This window comes from Triticum urartu, chromosome 1A (genome assembly GCF_056163025.1).
Source record: "Triticum urartu cultivar PI428250 chromosome 1A, HENAU_Tu73, whole genome shotgun sequence".
Classification (NCBI taxonomy): Eukaryota; Viridiplantae; Streptophyta; class Magnoliopsida; order Poales; family Poaceae; genus Triticum; species Triticum urartu.
Window position 1 is genome coordinate 589,441,531 of NC_141873.1, and position 15,966 is coordinate 589,457,496.

Genomic DNA, 15,966 nt, shown 5'->3' on the forward strand with positions numbered 1-15,966 from the left:
TTGAGTGAACTTTTCAGATGCATCAGATACCTGCACCTATTCTATAGATTTAAGCAAGAAGTTCCTTCCAACGCTTGTTAAACCGAGATTAGATCCATAAGAGACTAACCTCTGCGGATACTCCATCCAGCTTCTGAGATGGATCTGATTTTGCAATCCAGCAAGAACAGTGTGTTTCTAATGGTCAGACTCCCATTTCAAAAAAAATGGTCAGACTCTGAGAGAGGACTCTGCCTGTGCACCATGCTATAGAATTATAGGCACCACCATCGTGCTAAGAAATTCAGTATGCATCACCATATTGCATACAAATTCAGAAAAGCAGAACTTTAATTATAAAATTTTCAAATTCTGGACATCAACAAATTGCCCAAAAATTCAGAAATGTAGACACTACTGTAGTGCTTCAAAATTCAGTATGCTTCACCTCAGTACATTTTTATTATATTTTCCAATTATGAACTCCAACTTATTGCCCAAAAATTCAGGAATGTAGACACTACCGTAGTTCTTCAAAATTCAGTATGCTTCACCTCAGTACATTTTTATTATATTTTCCAATTATGAACTCCAACTTATTGCCCAAAAATTCAGAAGCATACACACCACCATAGTGCTCAGAAATGGTGGTACCTATAATTCTATAGCATGGAACTACAGTTGCACACATTAAGCTCTACAGAATTATTGTCTTAAGTACATAGTCTGCTGCACCTCCTCACAAGCCAATCATCCGTAAATCACCCAATTTCTGGCAGTTGTTCCGTCTGTGACCTTCAATCCCACAATTCTTGCACCTTGCTGGTTTACAAACAGGCTTCGGGGCATCTCCCCGGTCCAGGCATGTAGTCCTCTTGTGCCCCTGCTGCCGACATATGCTGCAGAACATTGTCCGCTTGCTGAGTCCCTCGTACGGTGCCTTCTCCCGGCTGGTTGTCGGGCGCCCCATTTCTTTCCATTTCTTCGGCGCCAATAAACCAGTGTGTCTGTTCCCAGTCTCATTTCCAGAAGTAGCATCATCATTCACTGCCTCGATGCCTGCACCCCCACTCACAGCAGCTGCTGTTGGTGCTTGTATTTTTGTGTGCATGATCTCTCTGGTATTGAGTAAGATGGGCTGGCAGCACATCACACGCGTCCCTCGTCCATCGCTTCACAATGTGTTTCGGCGGTATCTCTGTAATACGAATGAAATCCATCACCTGCACAGTTCAATTTGGTTAGTTAGTTTACCACATACTTCACAGAATATATATGTATCTGGCAACGCATGCTTGATTTGTGTACTAACAATACCTTCAAAACATGGCTACAAAGGAGTCCCATGTGTGCAAATTGCCCACACTCGCAATCGAATTCCTCACCTCCTTCAAGAACATTTACCTTATATGACACCCTACACCACTTTTCTCTCCTTGCAGCCTCTGTATGAATCGCAAGATACAGTTTCCCTTTCTCAAGCTCCTCAACTTGGTATGCACCACACTCAACATTTACCTTATATGTCCAAACTGCTCGAACATAGCACGTGTCTATATCTTACCAGCATGTCTGTCAATAGCTAAGTTTGCTTTGTATAGTGTTCTACCCTGAAACGTAGAGGTCAGCACTACAAAACTAGTGGCAATTACCAAACGTTGACTTACTATTCGTGTCCGTTTCTCCTCGTAGTTCTCCTCAGCTTCCCTGTCAAACTGCAGTCTCATGTATTTTTTGACAAACATATGCATCAGACAACCAGGTGGGACATAGCTCTTCAGCATGTGGTTTGCACTTTCACTGCATTGGGTGCTTGTCATCTTAGCACAGAAAACACCTTTGAAATATGGCTTCGCCCACTTGTGTCTTATTTCATACAGTTCGAGTCATGTAGTCATGCGTCTTTAAATTATATTACTCAACCAGTATCTTCCATGCTTCCTCGAATTCATCGATCGTAAGCATGTGATTTACTACCTTGTGGAACTGTGCCGTGAACTCGCTCTTCTTGGTGTACAATGAACCGAGTGATTCCTTCGCCTTTTTCAGCACGTGCCACTTACACCATCGGTGTACTGTTTGAGGCATCACATTTTTTATGGCAACCTCCATCGCACGGTTTTGATCTGCACAACACCAAATATGATATTAGCTAAAACAACATCATTTTTACACAGTTGTCACACAGACATTTTCTAAAATATGGGTTCTGACCTGTTAGAATTGTCTTTGGTGCACTTCCAGCCATCATCCTAACGCATTCTGTGGAAACCCACTCAAAAGTCTCCACTTTTTCATCACGGACCAAAATCCCAGCCAAGATGATGCTCTGGAAATGATTATTCACTCCTACAAACAGACCAAACGGCATGTTGTACAGATTTGTTCTGTATGTTGTATCGAAGGTAAAAACATCTCCAAAGAAGGTGTACTGCAATCTAATGCTCCCATTTGCCCACATCAGAGTTGTTATCCGACCATCCTTGTCTGCCTGCACACGGTAAGTGAAGTGTGGGTCCGTTGAACCCAGACCTGCAAAAACCTCCATTGTTTTCCTCACATCATTCTCTGCTTGCTCTCTGCTGATTTTTTCACACAAAAATTTCAGAGCTCTTTTCGTGAATGGCACCTTTTCCATTGAACCAAAAAGCTTCCTATTATGCTATGCACTTTGGCTAGATTGACATTGTTCTGACGCAGCTGCTCCCAAATCTCCATTGTATGTATCAATGTGCTTGTGGGAAGGCCAGTGTATTGTCTGCCCATATGTTGGAGACAGTGAATGGTTGTGATGTTCTCGATGCTCAGCTATGTACCAATCATTGTCCTTCGATCGAAGCAGTCTTATTAATGCAGGGTACACACATCTGCATGATCTAGTGTGTTTCCACCCCTGCTTTACCCTGCAAATAAAAATCATAGGCCTCCCCGAGCTTGTCGAAGCTTGTACCCAGTTCTGGCACGATTGCAATGTTGCATGGTTTGTCACCGAACCCCCGTATTGCCTTCTCAAGGGCGCTGGGTCAGCCAGGGCAAGGCACCCTTCCTGGAGCAGCAGCTCCAATTCTAACTCTGTATTTCAATAAATCAATATGTTACACCATATCCATTCTAGTGTCATGAACAAGATCCCTATGCATACATTAAGATGTAATCTAGTTCCTCATTTTCACCAGCCACAATCTATAGGATTTTGTACCGAAGTACAAATGCTTCTCACAAGCATACCAACTGAATTATGGTTTTATCCATTATTGTGCATGTTAGTTATCCACTACCCTAGTCACATACCCTCATGTTTAATTATGTCTAACCTAATGTCTTACAAATTCAATTATTTCTTGACTTTCATATTCCCCAATATGTGTAAATTAAATTTCTTTGCATTACTTTTCACCCTATTTTCACCATATTGACCAAGCTCGATTTTCAGTACACTATGCATCTCGGTGTCCCATGATTTCAAGATTTCAGCTCAATTTCGCTATCTAATCGACTGAACTGCTTTCTCTTAATCATGCGTTGATGGCTTGATGCTACTACGTAAATCACTTGCCACGAATAAAGCACACAATCGTTGCAAAGAAATTTGTACACAATCATTCCAATGTTCTGAAATTATGTGTCTAGAGGTTACTGCATAACTGACCAGCCTACGCGCACGTCAGCTGATGGGATTCAAAGTACAACTAAAATCGGGACAAACAATCTGCAATGCATACACAATTAACCAGTATATTACCTGCGAGTCCAGCCGGAGTTTTTGGATCATCTGCCCAATTGATTGCTCAGATGCTTGTGGTTCCTTATCCTGCTCGGGTGCAACTGCTCCACGAGCTACACAGATCTCGTCGTCAACGCGACCTGTGCCCATTGGCCGTAGCTCCTCGGCTCCTGCCGCCACCGCGGGGTAGTGCAGCGGCTCCATTGGTAGCTCGTTGTCGTTGACCTCTTCCATCACCGCGGCGCTGCGACCAAACAAATTCTTTGAATTTGGTTCAGAGACAGATCCAATGCAGAAACCACAAGAAGAAAGAGGGAAGGGAAGATGGGGTTGGGAGAGCGGGGGATTTGTGTTACCTCCTAATAGTTTGCATCAGGAACTCCAGCCCGACAGTCGCCGCCCTGTTTTCCCTGCACCGCCGACCTCCGCGGGGCGTCAATGGCGATCCAACAAAACGTGGAGAGAGGTGGGAGACAGCACCGCCCTGGCCTGCTTCCTCATTTACTACGGTCCACAGCTCGGCTTACCGGAGTGCTCAGTTCCTGAGCTACGGATCAGGAGTACAACAGCGTCCCGGGCCACGGCTCCGGGAATCTGCCGTCACGGCGCCAGCTGCGGCCTCCGTCACCGGCGTGGCGTACGGCAAACCTCCATACCGTATCCCTTGCTATCCTGAATTAAAAAAGATCGATCAGCTGGCTCACTTATTCCACGCTACGCATCCCCAAGCACTGTCGAACCGTGGGGATAAAGGGCTCATCTGTGCTCGCGAGCAGAACAACCGCGTCCTCAGAGAAGGTGCTAATTAACCTACCATAGCATGGCCAACCATTAATGATAATAGAAACAAGAAGCAAATCATTCAGCCAAAATACACCATAATGAACATCTCTCGACAAGTAGCAACACATGCATCAATAAGAAAAGACCATATCCACAAATAATATCTAGGTGGGGAGATCTAGATATGATATTTGTTGTGTTGCATTGAGCTATAGCCTTACTTAGCTATGAGGTTGCCTTAATGCAACAAAAATACAAGTTAGGGGGGGGGGGGGGGGGGAGGGGGGGCATTGCCCCCCTCTCTCTAACAATCGTTAATTTGCCTCTCAAATATCTCGGCCTTGATTTTAGCAAAAAGGCTTTCGCCCCACTTTATATATAAAGCAAACCACCAGAGCACAAAATCCGACAAGTTCACCACACACACGCACACACAGAAGTTCCTCCGACGACGAGAGAATGTGTGATGCTCGGTAATTAAGCTACAGTAATCCCACGCTAATGATGCCACGTCACCACGGTTACTGTTGCTAACCTCGCGATGATTCGAAACCGTTTCAAAATTCAAATTCAAATTTATGTCAACTATAAAAGTTTCAAACATCAAAACTAAAATGTTCGGAGTGTGCCAAATAATGCCTAGTTATTTAAGGTGAAGGTACCACATTTTTACAAATGCATAAATATTTTAAATTGAATTAAAACAAAAATAGGAAAATAATAAAAGAAAAAGAAAAAAACAAAACTAACAAAAAAAGGGAAATAGAAACCCCCTGCCCCCTGGGCTTCGGCCCAGCAGGCCACAGGCCCAACCGAAACGGCCCACCCCGAGCCCCTTGCTTAACCCCTTCCCCCAACCCGAACCCTAGCGCTACTCCCACGTTCCCCACTCTCCCCCTCACGATCTGGATCGGGATCGACCCCAATCCCGTCGCCCCACTCCCCCTCCCCCCACGTTCGCCTCCTCTCCCCCCCCACCCGATCTGGACCGGGGGCAACTACTCCAGCGCCCAGCGCTCACCGCCGCCTGAAGGAAATATGCCCTAGAGACAATAATAAAGTTATTATTTATTTCCTTATATCATGATAAATGTTTATCATTCATGCTAGAATTGTATTAACCGGAAACATAATACATGTGTGAATACATAGACAAACATAGTGTCACTAGTATGCCTCTACTTGACTAGCTCGTTAATCAAAGATGGTTAAGTTTCCTAACCATGCATAGACATGAGTTGTTATTTGATTAACGGGATCACATCATTAGGAGAATGATGTGATTGACATGACCCATTCCGTTAGCTTAGCACACGATCGTTTAGTATGTTGCTATTGCTTTCTTCATGACTTATACATGTTCCTATGACTATGAGATTATGCAACTCCCGTTTACCGGAGGAACACTTTGTGTGCTACCAAACGTCACAACGTAACTGGGTGATTATAAAGGTGCTCTACAGGTGTCTCCGAAGGTACTTGTTGGGTTGGCGTATTTCGAGATTAGGATTTGTCACTCCGATTGTCGGAGAGGTATCTCTGGGCCCTCTCGGTAATACACATCACTTAAGCCTTGCAAGCGTTGCAACCAATGAGTTAGTTGCGGGATGATGTATTACAGAACGAGTAAAGAGACTTGCCGGTAACGAGATTGAACTAGGTATTGAGATACCAATGATTGAATCTCGGGCAAGTAACATACCGATGACAAAGGGAACAACGTATGTTGTTATGCAGTCTGACCGATAAAGATCTTTGTAGAATATGTAGGAGCCAATATGAGCATCCGGGTTCCGCTATTGGTTATTGACCGGAGATGTGTCTCGGTCATGTCTACATAGTTCTCGAACCCGTAGGGTCCGCACGCTTAACATTATGATGACAGTTATATTATGAGTTTATATGTTTTGATGTACCGAAGGTTGTTCAGAGTCCCGAATGTGATCACGGACATGAAGAGGAGTCTTGAAATGGTCGAGACATGAAGATTGATATATTGGAAGCCTATGTTTGGATATTGGAAGTGTTCCGGGTGAAATCGGGATTTTACCGGAGTACCGGGAGGTTACCGGAACCCCCGGTAACTTAATGGGCCTTAATGGGCCTAGGTGGAAGAGAGGAGAGGAGGCAAGGGCTGGCCGCGCGCTCCTCCCCCCTAGTCCGAATAGGACAAGGAGAGGGGGCCGGCGCCCCCCTTCCTTCCTTCTCCTCCACTCCTTCCCCCTCCCCAAGTCCTAATCCAACTAGGAAAGGGCGGGGGGAATCCTACTCCCGGTGGGAGTAGGACTCCTCCTGGCGCGCCCCAAGGCTGGCCGCACCTCTCCCCCCCTTGCTTCTTTATATACGGGGGCAGGGGGCACCCCATAGACACAACAATTGATCAAGTTGATCTTTTAGCCGTGTGCGGTGCCCCCCTCCACCATACACTACTAGGGAAAAGCCTATACACATAATCTTACCAGTAGCGCCGTACAAAATCAAGCGCTACTGCTACTTAGTAGCAACGCGCTTCGATAAACCGCGCTACTGCTATGACTTTAGCAGTAGCGCGTACTAGCGAAAAGCGCTGCTGCTATGTTTGAACTGGGCGCACATGGCTAGCCCAACATAGCAGTAGCGCGTATACCGGCCAGCGCTACTGCTAATCTCCTTAGCTGTAGCGCGCTTACGTGTAAGGCGCTGCTGCTAACGGAAATAAAATAAAGTGAAAAACAAGTAAAAACAGAATGGAATAGCAGTAGCGCGTTTTTCCGAAACGCGCTATAGCTATCTTAGCTATAGCGCGTTTCGGAAAAATGCGCTACTGCTAGTTTGACTCAAATCCCGGGCTCAAAATTTCGCTAAGTCCTTTCCCCCTCTCTCTACTCCCGGCCCCCCTGTCCCCCAACTGCTCCATCGCCACCGTCGCCCTACCGCCTTCGATCACATCGCCACCGCCCGAGGCCGCCTTCGACCACACCGCCGCCGCCCGCCACCTTCGACCACACCGCCGCCGCCCGAGGCCGCCCTCGACCTCACAGCCGCTGCCCGAGGCCATCGTCGACCTCACCGTCGCCTCCCTCGAGCTCACCGCCACCACCCTCGACCTCACCGCCGCCGCCCGAGCCAGAGCCTGCCCTTGCCGCCGACCGTAAGGCTCTGCCTCTACTGTCCCCTACCCTCCTCTCTCTCTCTCTGCTAGGGCAATTTCATATATATGTTGATACTGTGTTGATGTTCATATGAACCCTAGGTGTTCATATGAACCCTAGATTTTTTAGGGCAGTATGCATTTTGTAGCATTTAGGAAAAATGATTAGCAATTTTTTTAGGAAATTAGCTAGGGCAATTTTTATGAAAATGCCTAAACAGTAATTCCATTTAGCTTTAAACTAATAGAGGGTATATAAATAATAGTAGCATTATTTGGACTATGGACCTGAATATTTTTAGCTAAATACTTTTAGCTTTAGACAAAAAACATAAGTATTTAGCTATAAATAAAAAACAGTAGCTATGGCATTTAGCTATAAACAAAAAATAGAATTGTTTTTTCTTTTCAAAAACTTGGTCAAACTATATATGACTTGTGCTGGAATGATGCTGAGTGGCCTATGTTTTGCCAGAATGTTGATTCATTTCTGTTCCGGCAAATTTCAGGTTCTCGATTTGTCCACTTTTTAGCAAAGGTCATGCCGAAATTTTCCGTGAATTTCGGCATGACTTGTGCTACAAACTAGGACACATCGAGTGCCCGGGATTTGCCGCACCAGGAAGGAGTCAACATTCTTGCAAAACAATAGGCCTTTTTTATGTCATTATTCATTTTATTAGGTCTAGAATTAATTGACTAGATTTAATCATAGGAAACATGGCTAGCAACGATGAAGGGCAGGGTTCTGGTGATTGCTACGACGCCTACCGGGCGGCAGACGAATTTTTTAGCCTTACCGACGATCAACCGATGTTATTGTTGGGCCCACCGGTGGCATCGGGGACTGAGACCAACATGCAGACCGGTGCTGAGACTGAGACCGGCGCTCAGACTCAGACCGGCATCGAGACCGGCGCCGAGACTGAGACCGGCGCTGCCTCGGGGAGCGGAGCCGGTGTAGAACCGAAAGAAAAGAGGCAACGGGTTCCTAACAAACTCAAGACTACTAGAGTGGTGGTCACGGAGGTGGACGACGGCAATTTTGAGCCAACGGCGCCTGAGGAAGCACGTCGATGCTACGGCAATCAAATAGGCTGCATCATACGGACAACCGCCACCATCAACGATGAGAAACTACAGAAGATAGAAAATATGAGGAGCTCCCTCCTAAAGAAGTTTCACCAGATATTCTTGTTCCTGGGCCGGAATGAGAAGGATTATAAAGATCCATATGAGGACCCGGCAATGAAGAAGATAAACAAACACGCCATGACCAAGTTTAGCGACGCGTTGGCCGCCTGGAAAAATCGAGTGAAAGCAAGGATCATCGATAAGAAGGAACCCTACTCTGAGATTAAACCGTCCTCCTCCTCGACTAGCGAAAATCACTCTAGTTAGGGCATTTTGGGGTACGATGAACTTTGTTATTTATGCTTATGATATGTTGTTTTTATTTTTGCCAAGTCTGTCTCTTTCTGTTGCTCAACTATATATGTTGCATATCATCGACTCATGTGATGATGCAGATGCATAGATCATAGATGGCGAAGAAGTGCTATGCCAGGAGTATATATATATATATATATATATATATATATATATATATATATATATATATATATATATATATATATATATATATATATATATATATATATATATATATATATATATATATATATATACGACAAGTGGCCGGAGTGTCAGGCCCTTCCGGTTTCCGAGCGACAGGCAGTAGTTAGTTTAGAGGTTCACACTAATGCGAAAGAGGGATACGAACTCATGTTCTCAAAGTGATAGCTCTTCTCGCGTATATCATTGTTTAGATGGATGATGATGTATTTGCATATCATTCGAGACTTGTATCGCTATTTTCAAGATGATGACGAGAGACCACTTTGTGTTGGATGATGATTATAATGATGACATGATTTGATGAGACTAATTGTATGTATATGCTATGATTACATTTGTATGTGTATGATATGCTAAAGATTATTATATAAAGCCTATTCAAATACAAAACAAATATGCAGGAAAAAAACTAATAAATAAACTAGTAGTAGCGAGGGGGAAATTTAGCAGTAGCGCCGCATTGTCAGTAGCGCGTCCCAGCAAACAGCGCTGCAGATAATATCAGTAGCGCCCTTTCCCAAAGAGCGCTACAACTATTTATGTATAGCAGTAGCGTGGGACAACCGGCGCTACTGCTATACGTTAGCTGTAGCGCCTTATTAGTAGCGCCGGTGCCCGCGCTACTGAGAGGCCCAAAACCCTCGCTGCTGCTAGGCTTTTTCCTAGTAGTGATAGTCCACCTCGATAATACTGTAGCGGTGCTTAGGCGAAGCCCTGCATCGGTAGAACATCAACATCGTCACCACGCCGTCGTGCTGACGAAACTCTCCCTCCACACTCGGCTGGATCGGAGTTCGAGGGACGTCATCGAGCTGAACGTGTGCTGAGCTCGGAGGTGCCGTGTGTTCGGTACTTGATCGGTCGGATCGTGAAGATGTACGACTACATCAACCGCGTTGTGCTAACGCTTCCGCTTTCGGTCTACGAGGGTACGTGGACAACACTCTCCCCTCTCGTTGTTATGCATCACCATGATCCTGTGTGTGCGTAGGAATTTTTTTGAAATTACTACGTTCCCAAACAGTGGCATCCGAGCCAGGTTTTATGCGTAGATGTCATATGCACGAGTAGAACACAAGTGAGTTGTGGGCGATATAAGTCATACTGCTTACCAGCATGTCATACTTTGGTTCGGCGGTATTGTTGGATGAAGCGGCCCGGACCGACATTACGCGTACGCTTACGCGAGACTGGTTCTACCGACGTGCTTTGCACACAGGTGGCTGGCGGGTGTCAGTTTCTCCAACTTTAGTTGAACCGAGCGTGGCTACGCCCGGTCCTTGCGAAGGTTAAAACAGCACCAACTTGACAAACTATCGTTGTGGTTTTTGATGCGTAGGTAGAACGGTTCTTGCTAAGCCCGTAGCAGCCACGTAAAACTTGCAACAACAAAGTAGAGGACGTCTAACTTGTTTTTGCAGGGCATGTTGTGATGTGATATGGTCAAGACAAGATGAGATATAAGTTGTTGTATGAGATGATCATGTTTTGTTGAAGTTATCGGCAACTGGCAAAAAGCCTTATGGTTATCTCTTTATTGCATAAGATGCAAGTGCCAAATAATTGCTTTACTTTATCGCTATGCGATAGCAATAGTTGCAAGAGCAATAGTTGGCGAGACGACCATATGACGACACATTGATATAGATCAAGACAATGGAGACCATGATGTCATGCCGGTGACGATGGAAATCATGACGATGCTTTGGAGATGGAGATCAAAGGCACAAGATGATGATGGCCATATCATGTCACATATTTTTTTTGATTGCATGTGATGTTTATCTTTTATGCATCTTATCTTGCTTTGATTGATGGTAGCTTTATAAGATGATCTCTCACTAAATTTCAAGATAAAAGTGTTCTCCCTGAGTATGCACCGTTGCCAAAGTTCGTCGTGCCCAGACACCATGTGATGATCGGGTGTGATAAGCTCTACGTCCATCTACAACGGGTGCAAGCCAGTTTTGCACACGCAGAATACTCAGGTTAAACTTGACGAGCCTAGCATATGCAGATATGGCCTCGGAACACTGAGACTGAAAGGTCGAGCGTGAATCATATAGTAGATATGATCAACATATTGATGTTCACCATTGAAAGCTACTCCATTTCACGTGATGATCGGTTATGGTTTAGTTGATTTGGATCACGTGATCACTTAGAGGATTAGAGGGATGTCTTTCTAAGTGGGAGTTCTTAAGTAATATGATTAATTGAGCTTTGATTTATCATGAACTTAGTCCTGGTAGTATTAGCATATCTATGTTGTAGATCAATAGCTCGCGTTGTTGCTTCCCTATGTTATATATATGTTCCTAGAGAAAACTAGGTTGAAAAATGTTAGTCGCAATGATGCGGATTGGATCCGTGATCTGAGGTTTATCCTCATTGCTGCACAGAAGAATTATGTCCTTGATGCACCGCTAGGTGACAGACCTATTGCAGGAGCAGATGCATACGTTATGACCGTTTGGCTAGCTCAATGTGATGACTACTTGATAGTTTAGTGCACCATGCTTAACGACTTAGAATCGGGACTTCAAAGACGTTTTAAACGTCATGGACCATATGAGATGTTCCAGGAGTTGAAGTTAATATTTCAAGCAAATACCCGAGTTGAGAGATATGAAGTCTCCAACAAATTCTATAGCTAAAAGATGGAGGAGAATAGCTCAAGCAGTGAGCATGTGCTCAGATTGTCTGGGTACTATAATCGCTTGAATCAAGTGGGAGTTAATCTTCCAGATAAGATAGTGATTGACAGAGTTCTCTAGTCACTATCACTAAGTTACTCGAACTTCGTGATGAACTATAATATGCAAGGGATAACGGAAACGATTCCCAAGCTCTTCGTGATACTGAAATCGACGAAGGTAGAAATCAAGAAAAACATCAAGTGTTGATGGTTGACAAGACCACTAGTTTCAAGAAAAGGACAAAGGGAAGAAGGGGAACTTCAAGAAGAACGGCAAGCGAGTTGCTGCTCATGTTGGGTTTCGTAGTAATTTCAAAAAATTTCCTACGCACACGCAAGATCATGTGATGCATAGCAACGACGGGGAGAGTGTTGTCTACGTACCCAACGCAGACCGACTGCGGAAGCGATCACACAACGTAGAGGAAGTAGTCGTACGTCTTCACGATCCAACCGATCAAGCACCGAAACTACGGCACCTCCGAGTTCGAGCACACATTCAGCTCGATGATGATCCCCGGACTCCGATCCAGCAAAGTGTCGGGGAAGAGTTCCGTCAGCACGACGGCGTGGTGACGATCTTGATGTACTACAGCAGCAGGGCTTCGCCTAAACTCCGCTACAGCATTATCGAGGTATATGGTGGCAGGGGGCACCGCACACGGCTAAGGAATAGATCACGTGGATCAACTTGTGTGTCTAGAGGTGTCCCCTGCCCCCGTATATAAAGGAGTAGGGGGGGAGGCTGGCCGGCCAAGGAGGGAGGCGCACGAGAGTCCTACTCCCTCTGGGAGTAGGATTCCCCCTCCAATCCTAGTCCAACTAGGATTCCTCGGAGGGGGAAAGAGAGAGAGGGGGCCGGCCACCTTCTCCTAGTCCTAATAGTACTAGGGGAGGGGGAAGTGGCGCAGCCACCTTGGTCTGCCCCTTTCTCCTTTCCACTAAGGCCCATGAAGGCCCATATGGCTCCCGGGGGTTTCGGTAACCTCCCGGTAACCCGGTAAAATCCCGATTTCACCCGGAACACTTCCGATGTCCAAACATAGGCTTCCAATATATCAATCTTTACGTCTCGACCATTTCGAGACTCCTCGTCATGTCCGTGATCACATTCAGGACTCTGAACAATCTTCGGTACATCAAAATGCATAAACTCATAATATAACTGTCATCGTAACCTTAAGCGTGCGGACCCTACGGGTTCGAGAACAATGTAGACATGACCGAGACACGTCTCCGGTCAATAACCAATAGCGGGACCTGGATGCCCATATTGGCTCCTACATATTCTACGAAGATCTTTATCGGTCAGACCGCATAACAACATACGTTGTTCCCTTTGTCATCGGTATGTTACTTGCCCGAGATTCGATCGTCGGTATCCAATACCTAGTTCAATCTCGTTACCGGCAAGTCTCTTTACTCGTTCCGTCATACATCATCTCACAACTACCATATTAGTTGTAATGCTTGCAAGGCTTATGTGATGTGTATTACCGAGAGGGCCCAGAGATACCTCTCCGACAATCGGAGTGACAAATCCTAATCTCGAAATACGCCAACCCAACATCTACCTTTGGAGACACCTGTAATGATCCTTTATAATCACCCAGTTACGTTGTGACGTTTGGCAGCACCCAAAGTGTTCCTCCGGCAAACGGGAGTTGCATAATCTCATAGTCATAGGAACATGTATAAGTCATGAAGAAAGCAGTAGCAACATACTAAACGATCGTGTGCTAAGCTAATGGAATGGGTCATGTCAATCAGATCATTCAACTAATGATGTGACCTCGTTAATCAAATAACAACTCATTGTTCATGGTTAGGAAACATAACCATCTTTGATTAACGAGCTAGTCAAGTAGATGCATACTAGTGACACTTTGTTTGTCTATGTATTCACACATGTATTATGTTTCCGGTTAATACAATTCTAGCATGAATAATAAACATTTATCATGATTATAAGGAAATAAATAATAACTTTATTAGTTGCCTCTAGGAAATATATAAGGAAATGAATCGGGATTTTACCGGAGTACCGGGAGGTTACCGGAACCCCCCGGTAACTTAATGGGCCTTAATGGGCCTAGGTGGAAGAGAGGAGAGGAGGCAAGGGCTGGCCGCGTGCCCCTCCCCCCTAGTCCGAATAGGACAAGGAGAGGGGGGCGGCGCCCCCCCCCTTCCTTCCTTCTCCTCCACTCCTTCCCCCTCCCCAAGTTCTAATCCAACTAGGAAAGGGGGGAATCCTACTCCCGGTGGGAGTAGGACTCCTCCTGGCGCGCCCCAAGGCTAGACACACCTCTCCCCCCTTGCTCCTTTATATACGGGGGCAGGGGCACCCCATAGACACAACAATTGATCAAGTTGATCTTTTAGCCGTGTGCGGTGCCCCCCTCCACCATAGTCCACCTCGATAATACTGTAGCGGTGCTTAGGCGAAGCCATGCGTCGGTAGAACATCAACATCGTCACCACGCCGTCGTGCTGACAAAACTCTCCCTCAACACTCGGCTGGATCGGAGTTCGAGGGACGTCATCGAGCTGAACATGTGCTGAGCTCGGAGGTGCCTTGTGTTCGGTACTTGATCGGTCGGATCGTGAAGACGTACGACTACATCAACCGCATTGTGCTAACGCTTCCGCTTTCGGTCTACGAGGGTACATGGACAACACTCTCCCCTCTCGTTGCTATGCATCACCATGATCCTGTGTGTGCGTAGGGATTTTTTTGAAATTACTACGTTCCCCAACACCGTCGCCGGACCTCACCGTCGCCCGAAGCCGCCCAAGGACCTCCCCGCCGGACTGCACGCCTCCCCAACCATCCCCCCACCGGTCTCCAACGAGCCTCGCCGCCCCCTCTTCTCGGCAACGTTGGTGAGGCCCCGCCTCCGTGCGCTGCCCTGCTCACCGGGCCGACCACCCGCGCCCGTCTCGGCTGCTCCCGCTGCTGCTTCTGCATCCCTCCGCTGGCCCTCGCCCGCTGTTCCGCTCCACCGCACGACTGCGCCCGCGCTCACTGCGCTCGGTCGCGTCCTAGGCAGCGTGTGCGCCCTCGCCCGTGACCCTGGCCGCCCTCACGCGTGCGCTCCGCCATGCCCTGCCGCCCCGTCACCGTGACCAACCGCGCACGCGGCCACGCCACCTGCGCCCGCCTACCTCTGCCCCCTCGTCCTGCTTCCATTCCCGCCGCCCGCCGTGGCCTCTGGCCACCGGCGCACTATCGCCGCCCTCTCCACCCGTCGCCGGCTCTACCCGCTGCTGCCTCTGCGCCCCATCCCTCACTGCGCCGCTACCGCCGCCGGCTGCCTCTGGCCGCCCCGCATACGCCTGCGGGTGCTCCGCCGCCCGCGCACGTTGGTCCGCGCCCGTCGGAGTCCCACCGCTACCGCCGACCTCTCCGGCCTCCCCTGCCACGCCCCGCGCCCGCCGGAGCCCCGCTCCCACCGCTACCGCTGCCAGGTGCAGCTCCGGCCGGCCGGCCTCGCGCGGTCGCGCCTCCCTGGACGGGTTCGCCCACCCCATTAGCCCAGCGCCCGTGTGGCTCGGTTGAGCCACTGGACAAAGGGCCCCACACCTCTTGTTTAAAAAAAGGTTAAAAAAAGATGTATATATATATATATATTTAATTAATTAATTAATTTAATTAGGTTTAATTAAACTAATTAAAATTTATTAGACTAATAACCTAGTTAGACTAAATTAATTAGTTAGTTAATGTAACAGTCAATGACAGGGGGCCCCACTCCTGTTGACCAGTCAAACGTTGACTGGTCAACTGGGACCCCCTGGCCCACCTGTCAGCCTCTGGTGCACTTCTGTGTACGCAGAGCTGGGTACTCCTAGCATTTAGCTATTTAATTTCGAATTAATAATGATTCAGAATATTGCTAAAAACTTGGAAAAATCATAATAAATAAACCGTAGCTCGGATGGAAAAACTTTGTACATGAAAGTTGCTCAGAACGACGAGACGAATCCGGATACACAGCCCGTTCGTCCGCCATG

At 46.8% G+C, this 15,966-nt stretch overlaps 1 long non-coding RNA gene across 1 annotated transcript; it reads right to left on the bottom strand.

Annotated features, from left to right (window-relative positions):
* Positions 1–505: 505 nt before the first annotated feature.
* Positions 506–4,414, bottom strand: LOC125532418 (uncharacterized). The gene is made up of 5 exons (XR_007294115.2): positions 4,060–4,414; positions 3,722–3,947; positions 2,194–3,051; positions 1,297–2,105; positions 506–1,202 (listed from the first exon to the last, which is right to left on the bottom strand). It is a non-coding gene; the product is annotated as an uncharacterized LOC125532418 (long non-coding RNA).
* Positions 4,415–15,966: the final 11,552 nt, after the last annotated feature.